Source organism: Anser anser, assembly GCF_964211835.1.
Source record: "Anser anser genome assembly, chromosome: 3".
In the NCBI taxonomy this organism is placed as follows: Eukaryota; Metazoa; Chordata; class Aves; order Anseriformes; family Anatidae; genus Anser; species Anser anser.
Window position 1 is genome coordinate 115,640,270 of NC_139722.1, and position 9,643 is coordinate 115,649,912.

The window sequence follows — 9,643 nt, forward strand, 5'->3', positions numbered from 1 at the left end:
ATAGTGTCCACCCTCAGCAAGTACGCTGATGATACAAAGCTGGGAGGAGTGGCCCACACGCCAGAAGGCTGTGCTGCCATTCAGTGAGACCTGGACAGGCTGGAGAGCTGGGCAGGAAGAAACCAGGTGACGTTTAACAAAAGCAAGCGTGTAGAGTCTTGCACCTGGGAAGGAACAACTGCACGTATCAGTACAGGCTGGGGGATGACCTGCTGGAGAAAAGCCCTGCGCAGAAGGACCTGGGGGTCCTGGTGGATGACAGGTTGGCCACGAGCCAGCAGTGTGCCTTGGTGGCCAAGAAGGCCAAGAGCATCCTGGCTTGCATAAGAAACGGTGCGGCCAGCAGGGCTAGGGAAGTGATTGGCCCCCTGTACTCGGCTCTGGTAAGGCCGCACCTCGAGTACTGTGTTCAGTTTTGGGCCCCTCGCTACAAGAAGGGCATCGAGGTGCTCGAGCGAGTCCAGAGAAGGGCAACGAAGCTGGTGAGGAGTCTGGAGAACAAGTCTTACGAGGAGCCGCTGAGGGAGCTGGGGTTGTTCAGCCTGGAGAAGACGAGGCTCAGAGGCGACCTTATCGCACTCTACAGCTACCTTAAAGGAGGCTGTAGCGAGGTGGGGGTTGGTCTGTTCTCCCACGTGCCTGGTGACAGGACGAGGGGGAATGGGCTAAAGTTGCACCAGGGAAGGTTTAGGTTGGATATTAGGAAGAACTTCTTTACCAAAAGGGTTGTTAGGCGTTGGGATAGGCTGCCCAGGGAAGTGGTTGAGTCACCGTCCCTGGAGGTCTTTAAAAGACATTTAGATGTTGAGCTTAGTGATATGGTTTAGTGGAGGGCTTGTTACTGCTAGGTCAGAGGTTGGACTCGGTGATCTTGGAGGTCTCTTCCAACCTAGATGACTCTGTGATTCTGTGATAAGAACCCCTGGTTTTGAAGATGACATCTAACGGCGAGTTGCATAGTGGGGCCTTGGTCCTTCCAAAGTCCACAGACTTAAAAGTTTGCGGAGCGGAAGCTTTGCAGAACTGTACGAACACTGAAGATCCAGTTCTGCAAGAAGCTGATGCAAAAGCTACCTGTCACTGGGGCGTTTTGGTGAGGAAGAGATTTGTATTCTCACGGTGGATGGTTTTAACCGAGTTTAGTCCTGTGGGCTGTGTCAACAGAACTGGCTTTGGTTTGTACCCTTTCAGGACACTGAGGACCCAATTTCATGTCTGTGGGCAGCACGGCAAAGCGGGCAGTGTACTCAGTGTCACCAGGGACAGAGGAGGGATTTATGGATGGGCAATGTCAGTGTGCCCTGCACAATGCCGCTGCCACCTTGCTGGAGCAGTTTGCGTGCTCCTCCGGTCAAAATGTGCCTCTCGGAGGGCCGGGGGGCAAGGCCAGGCAGAGCTGCAGGTGGTGTCAGGGAGGCCTCATCGCTCCTGCGAGGCACTGCGCCAGGCCTCAGCCCTGGGAGGCCGGCACCGCCCTGCGGCCTCCTGGCGCCCATTGGGTGCCACAGCTCCATGCTGCCTAGCAACAAGCGCCAGCGGCCTCGCTATTGGCTGTGCCCAGAGGCGCCAAGGCAGGCGGCCAATGGGGCGGCGCCTGGCTGTGAGGGAGCACAGGTGTCACAGGCCAGGGTGGGTGACATGCTGCTGGGTGTGCTGGGGCTGCGGCACTCCAACGACGGCGGCGCGCAGGCGAGGCGCGGCTGGTGGGCTGCTTGTGGCCCCTGAGGAGCGCTTCTGTGTGCAGCTTTTGCTGTGCTCTTTCTTCACTGCGACTTGAGGAGTGCTTCTGCGTCCAGCTTTTTGTGTTTCCTTCACTGCGTTTCCCCTGAGGAGGTCTTCAACGTGCAGTTTTTGGGGTTCTCCACACCACGTTTCCCCTGAGGAGTGCTTCATCATTCAGCTTTTTGCATTTTCTTCACTGTGGCACTTGAGGAGTAATTCTCCGTGGAGCTTTTTGTGGTTTCTTCACCTTGTGGTCCCTGAGGAGTTCTTCATCGTGCAGCTTTTGGGGTTCTCTTCGCTTTGGGACTTCGGGAGGAATGCGTCATCATGCAGCTTTTGGTGGTTTCTTCTCTACGGCCCTGAGGAGTTCAACACCGTCTTGCTTTTGGGGTTCTCCACGCCACGTTTTCCCTGAGGAGAGCTTCATCATGGAGCTTTTGGTATCGTTTTCACCTTGTTGCCCCTGAGAAGTGCTTCATCTGCTAACATTTGGTGGTTTTTTCTCTCATTCCAGGCCCTGAGGAGTGCTTCTGAGTGCAGCTTCTGGTGTTTTCTTCATTGCGGCCTATGAGGAGTTCTTCATCGTGCAGCTTTTTGGGATCTCTTCTGTGTGCAGCTTCCGCTGTGTTCTTTCTTCACTGCAACTTGAGGAGTGCTTCTGCGTCCAGCTTTTTGTGTTTCCTTCACTGCGTTTCCCCTGAGGATGTCTTCAACGTGCAGTTTTTGGGGTTCTCCACACCACGTTTCTCCTGAGGAGTGCTTCATCGTCCAGCTTTTGGTGTTTCTCCACTGCAGCCTCTGAGGAGTGCCTTCTAGAGCAGCTTTTGGAGTTTTCTTCACTACGTCCCTGAGGAGCTCTTCATCAGGCAGCTTTTGGGGGTTTTCCCCACACCACGTTTCCCCTGAGGAGGGCTTCACCATTCAGCTCTGCGTGTTTTCTTCTCCCTGTGGCCCCTGAGGAGCGCTTCTGTGTGCAGCTTTTGCTGTGCTCTTTCTTCACTGCGACTTGAGGAGTGCTTCTGCGTCCAGCTTTTTGTGTTTCCTTCACTGCGTTTCCCCTGAGGAGGTCTTCGTCATGCAGTTTTTGGGGTTCTCCACACCACGTTTCCCCTGAGGAGTGCTTCATCATTCAGCTTTTTGCATTTTCTTCACTGTGGCACTTGAGGAGTAATCCTCCGTGGAGCTTTTTGTGGTTTCTTCACCTTGTGGTCCCTGAGGAGTTCTTCATCGTGCAGCTTTTGGAGTTCTCTTCGCTTTGGCACTTCGGAGGAATGCGTCATCATGCAGCTTTTGGTGGTTTCTTCTCTACGGCCCTGAGGAGTTCAACACCGTCTTGCTTTTGGGGTTCTCCACGCCACGTTTTCCCTGAGGAGAGCTTCATCATGGAGCTTTTGGTATCGTTTTCACCTTGTTGCCCCTGAGAAGTGCTTCATCTGCTAACATTTGGTGTTTTTTTTCTCTCCTTCCAGGCCCTGAGGAGTGCTACTGCGTGCAGCTTCTGGTGTTTTCTTCATTGCGGCCTATGAGGAGTTCTTCATCGTGCAGCTTTTTGGGATCTCTTCACCACGTTTCCCCTGAGGAGGGCTTCATTGTCCAGCTTTTGGTGTTTCTCCACTGCAGCCTCTGAGGAGTGCCTTCTTAACAGCTTTTGGAGTTTTCTTCGCTACGTCCCTGAGGAGCTCTTCATCGTGCAGCTTTTTGGGGGGTTTCCCCACACCACGTTTCCCCTGAGGTGGGCTTCACCATTCAGCTCTGCGCGTTTTCTTCCCTGTGGCGCTTCAGGAGTAATTCTTCGTGGAGCTTTTCGTGGTTTCTTCTCCCTGTGGCCCCTGAGGAGCGCTTCTGTGTGCAGCTTTTGCTGTGCTCTTTCTTCACTGTGACTTGAGGAGTGCTTCTGCGTCCAGCTTTTTGTGTTTCCTTCACTGCGTTTCCCCTGAGGAGGTCTTCAACGTGCAGTTTTTGGGGTTCTCCATGCTGTGTTTCCCCTGAGGAGTGCTTCATCATTCAGCTTATTGTGTTTTCTTCACTGTGGCACTTGAGAAGTAATTCTTTGTGGAGCTTTTTGTGTTTTCTTCTCCCGGTGGCCCCTGAGGAGTGCTTCTGTGTGCAGCTTTTGGTGTGTTCTTCACTACGGCCCTGAGGTGTTCTTCATCATGCAGCTCTTCTGGTTCTCTTCACTTCGGCCCCTGAGGATTGGTTTGTCGAGCAGCTTTTGGTTTTTTCTTCACTGCGGCCCTTGAGGAGTTCTGCATCGTAAAGCCTTTGGGGTTCTGCTCACCATGTTTTCCCTGAGGAGAGCTTCATCATGGAGCTTTTGGTTGTTTTCACCTTGTTGCCCCTGAGAAGTGCTTCAGCTTCTAACATTTGGTGGTTTTTTTTCTCTCGTTCCAGGCCCTGATAAGTTTTTCATCGTGTAGCTGTTCGTGTTTTCTTCACTGCGGCCCTTGAGGTCTTCTTCATCATGCAGCTTTTGGTGTTTTCTTCACTGCGGCGCTTTTTGGCATCTACCATGTCTGCAGCCAGACCGACAGCTCAGCTGCGTGAAGTGTGAAGAAGCACATTCTTCTGTTTGTTTTCAATCTGCCAACCGATCATTTCATGGAGAGCTCTGTCTTCTTTGTACTAGGAGGTGCCATGTATAATTCTTTCTTCTCCTCCTTTTCAGTCATGCTGCAATAAATCTCTTTCAAACCATTTATGAGTTCTCTTGCCTTATGTAGTGGGTTTACGTGGCAAGGATTTGGTAGCGGGGGGGCCATCAGGGTGGGGTCTACGAGAAGAATCCGGAAACTGCGCCACGTTAGAGAAGGGTCTGCCGCTGGCCAGAGCCAGGCCAATAAGCGATGTTGTTTGCGCCTCTGTGAGACCAGATTTAAGAAAGGAAAAAAAAAAAAAAACTGCTGCGGAAGAGCAGCTGGGAGAGAGGGAGGAATGAGAAACAGCCTTGCAGACGCCAAGGTCAGTGAAGAGGGAGGGGGAGAGGTGCTCCAGGCGCCGGAGCAGAAGTCCCCTGCGGCCTGTGGTGAGGACCATGGTGAAGCAGGCTGTCCCCCTGCAGCCCATGGTGTACCACGGTGGGGAAGGTTTCCACGCTGCAGCCCGTGGAGGAGCCCCCGGTGGAGCAGGGGCAGAGAGCGACCGAGAAGGAGCGGCGGAGACAAAGTGCTACAGACTGACCGCAGCCCCCATTGCCCCGCTCCCCTGAGCCGCTTGGGGGGAGGAGGTGGGAGAGGGTGGACTGGGGGGGAAAAATCTTACCGTCTCCCTACTCTGAGTCTGCTTTGCCCATCACGGTAACTGTTGAGTGATCTCCCCGTCCTTATCTCAGCCCTTGAGCCCTTTGCATCGTATTTTCTCCCCCTTTGAGGAGGGGGAGTGAGAGAGCGGCCGTGGTGGAACTCGGCTGCCCACCCGAGTAAAACCACCACACTGTAACACCTAAACTAAAGTCCTTTTGCTGCATCTGAAGTCCTTTCTTTCTTGTCCTAAATAGAGGGCCTGGGGAGAAGTTTGCTCCCTTTTTATTTGCAGCATCCTTATGCACATCTCGGTTCTGCCTTCTCTTGACATTAAAGAGTTAGTCCATTAATCCAATGTTTAATCTTTCCTTAGAGACCATGTTTTCTAAAAGTCTGATCCTAAGAAGGGTCATTCTTAGCATCAGACTTACTGGGTTCTTTGGATGCTTTCTGCTTGGTGTGTGTGTTACTTGAAGTACAATCCTCAGAAATAGACGCAATTTCAGTGGAAAATTTAACAGTAGACCCCACGCTCTGGATGGAGCAGTCTTCCGTCGGCCGTTCCCTCTCACCTTCTTCATCCTGCTGATGGGAGCGCGAGGTGGAGGGTGTCGAAGGCTTTCTGAAGGCGATACATGGGTGTCTTCCCTGAGCAAGGTGTTCCGCCCTCAGAGAAGGAAATGGCTTTGTTGTTTGTTTCTCACCATCCGTACTTTGTTGCAGTTTTAGCTGTGATTGCCTAGCTACACGTAACCTATTGGGTTATTTCTTTGAGTATTTTTGCAGGAGTGGAAATTTAACTCATTAGTTCAAATAGTGAGATCATTTTCATGTCATTCGCTTACTTTTCAGCTGAATGCAACTTTTCACACAATTTGCTAGCATTGGAGGAGCCCAGCCATGAGGGGCCCAGGCTCTCCTCTTAAGGCACCTCCAGTGTTAAGGAGAAGGGGAAAGACTTTGGGAGTGCATTTTGTGTCTTCCCAGTGGGATGCTGATGCGCTAAACTTTTCTTTCACGGAGTGTCACGTGAATCTCCAAAAACAAACAACAACAAAACAAAAACGAAAGGCTTTTGCTACTGTCTCCCATGAGATCCTGCTAACAAAGCTGACAAAGTGTGGGATAGGAGAGTGGACAGTAAGGTGGGTTGAGAACTGGCTGACTGGCCGAGCTCAGAGGGTGGTGATTGGCGGCGCAGAGTCCAGTTGGAGACCTGGGACAAGCTCGGGGGCGGTGCTGGGTCCGGTCTTGTTCGACAGCTTCATCAACGACTTTGATGAGGGAATAGTGTCCACCCTCAGCAAGTACGCTGATGATACAAAGCTGGGAGGAGTGGCCCACACGCCAGAAGGCTGTGCTGCCATTCAGTGAGACCTGGACAGGCTGGAGAGCTGGGCAGGAAGAAACCAGGTGACGTTTAACAAAAGCAAGCGTGTAGAGTCTTGCACCTGGGAAGGAACAACTGCACGTATCAGTACAGGCTGGGGGATGACCTGCTGGAGAAAAGCCCTGCGCAGAAGGACCTGGGGGTCCTGGTGGATGACAGGTTGGCCACGAGCCAGCAGTGTGCCTTGGTGGCCAAGAAGGCCAAGAGCATCCTGGCTTGCATAAGAAACGGTGCGGCCAGCAGGGCTAGGGAAGTGATTGGCCCCCTGTACTCGGCTCTGGTAAGGCCGCACCTCGAGTACTGTGTTCAGTTTTGGGCCCCTCGCTACAAGAAGGGCATCGAGGTGCTCGAGCGAGTCCAGAGAAGGGCAACGAAGCTGGTGAGGAGTCTGGAGAACAAGTCTTACGAGGAGCCGCTGAGGGAGCTGGGGTTGTTCAGCCTGGAGAAGACGAGGCTCAGAGGCGACCTTATCGCACTCTACAGCTACCTTAAAGGAGGCTGTAGCGAGGTGGGGGTTGGTCTGTTCTCCCACGTGCCTGGTGACAGGACGAGGGGGAATGGGCTAAAGTTGCACCAGGGAAGGTTTAGGTTGGATATTAGGAAGAACTTCTTTACCAAAAGGGTTGTTAGGCGTTGGGATAGGCTGCCCAGGGAAGTGGTTGAGTCACCGTCCCTGGAGGTCTTTAAAAGACATTTAGATGTTGAGCTTAGTGATATGGTTTAGTGGAGGGCTTGTTACTGCTAGGTCAGAGGTTGGACTCGGTGATCTTGGAGGTCTCTTCCAACCTAGATGACTCTGTGATTCTGTGATAAGAACCCCTGGTTTTGAAGATGACATCTAACGGCGAGTTGCATAGTGGGGCCTTGGTCCTTCCAAAGTCCACAGACTTAAAAGTTTGCGGAGCGGAAGCTTTGCAGAACTGTACGAACACTGAAGATCCAGTTCTGCAAGAAGCTGATGCAAAAGCTACCTGTCACTGGGGCGTTTTGGTGAGGAAGAGATTTGTATTCTCACGGTGGATGGTTTTAACCGAGTTTAGTCCTGTGGGCTGTGTCAACAGAACTGGCTTTGGTTTGTACCCTTTCAGGACACTGAGGACCCAATTTCATGTCTGTGGGCAGCACGGCAAAGCGGGCAGTGTACTCAGTGTCACCAGGGACAGAGGAGGGATTTATGGATGGGCAATGTCAGTGTGCCCTGCACAATGCCGCTGCCACCTTGCTGGAGCAGTTTGCGTGCTCCTCCGGTCAAAATGTGCCTCTCGGAGGGCCGGGGGGCAAGGCCAGGCAGAGCTGCAGGTGGTGTCAGGGAGGCCTCATCGCTCCTGCGAGGCACTGCGCCAGGCCTCAGCCCTGGGAGGCCGGCACCGCCCTGCGGCCTCCTGGCGCCCATTGGGTGCCACAGCTCCATGCTGCCTAGCAACAAGCGCCAGCGGCCTCGCTATTGGCTGTGCCCAGAGGCGCCAAGGCAGGCGGCCAATGGGGCGGTGCCTGGCTGTGAGGGAGCACAGGTGTCACAGGCCAGGGTGGGTGACATGCTGCTGGGTGTGCTGGGGCTGCGGCACTCCAACGATGGCGGCGCGCAGGCGAGGCGTGGCCGGTGGGCTGCTTGTGGCCCCTGAGGAGCGCTTCTGTGTGCAGCTTTTGCTGTGCTCTTTCTTCACTGCGACTTGAGGAGTGCTTCTGTGTCCAGCTTTTTGTGTTTCCTTCACTGCGTTTCCCCTGAGGAGGTCTTCAACGTGCAGTTTTTGGGGTTCTCCACGCCACGTTTTCCCTGAGGAGAGCTTCATCATGGAGCTTTTGGTATCATTTTCACCTTGTTGCCCCTGAGAAGTGCTTCATCTGCTAACATTTGGTGGTTTTTTCTCTCATTCCAGGCCCTGAGGAGTGCTTCTGAGTGCAGCTTCTGGTGTTTTCTTCATTGCGGCCTATGAGGAGTTCTTCATCGTGCAGCTTTTTGGGATCTCTTCTGTGTGCAGCTTCCGCTGTGTTCTTTCTTCACTGCAACTTGAGGAGTGCTTCTGCGTCCAGCTTTTTGTGTTTCCTTCACTGCGTTTCCCCTGAGGATGTCTTCAACGTGCAGTTTTTGGGGTTCTCCACACCACGTTTCTCCTGAGGAGTGCTTCATCGTCCAGCTTTTGGTGTTTCTCCACTGCAGCCTCTGAGGAGTGCCTTCTTGAGCAGCTTTTGGAGTTTTCTTCACTACGTCCCTGAGGAGCTCTTCATCAGGCAGCTTTTGGGGGTTTTCCCCACACCACGTTTCCCCTGAGGAGGGCTTCACCATTCAGCTCTGCGTGTTTTCTTCTCCCTGTGGCCCCTGAGGAGCGCTTCTGTGTGCAGCTTTTGCTGTGCTCTTTCTTCACTGCGACTTGAGGAGTGCTTCTGCGTCCAGCTTTTTGTGTTTCCTTCACTGCGTTTCCCCTGAGGAGGTCTTCGTCATGCAGTTTTTGGGGTTCTCCACACCACGTTTCCCCTGAGGAGTGCTTCATCATTCAGCTTTTTGCATTTTCTTCACTGTGGCACTTGAGGAGTAATCCTCCGTGGAGCTTTTTGTGGTTTCTTCACCTTGTGGTCCCTGAGGAGTTCTTCATCGTGCAGCTTTTGGAGTTCTCTTCGCTTTGGGACTTCGGAGGAATGCGTCATCATGCAGCTTTTGGTGGTTTCTTCTCTACGGCCCTGAGGAGTTCAACACCGTCTTGCTTTTGGGGTTCTCCACGCCACGTTTTCCCTGAGGAGAGCTTCATCATGGAGCTTTTGGTATCGTTTTCACCTTGTTGCCCCTGAGAAGTGCTTCATCTGCTAACATTTGGTGTTTTTTTTCTCTCCTTCCAGGCCCTGAGGAGTGCTACTGCGTGCAGCTTCTGGTGTTTTCTTCATTGCGGCCTATGAGGAGTTCTTCATCGTGCAGCTTTTTGGGATCTCTTCACCACGTTTCCCCTGAGGAGGGCTTCATTGTCCAGCTTTTGGTGTTTCTCCACTGCAGCCTCTGAGGAGTGCCTTCTTAACAGCTTTTGGAGTTTTCTTCGCTACGTCCCTGAGGAGCTCTTCATCGTGCAGCTTTTTGGGGGATTTCCCCACACCACGTTTCCCCTGAGGTGGGCTTCACCATTCAGCTCTGCGCGTTTTCTTCCCTGTGGCGCTTCAGGAGTAATTCTTCGTGGAGCTTTTCGTGGTTTCTTCTCCCTGTGGCCCCTGAGGAGCGCTTCTGTGTGCAGCTTTTGCTGTGCTCTTTCTTCACTGTGACTTGAGGAGTGCTTCTGCGTCCAGCTTTTTGTGTTTCCTTCACTGCGTT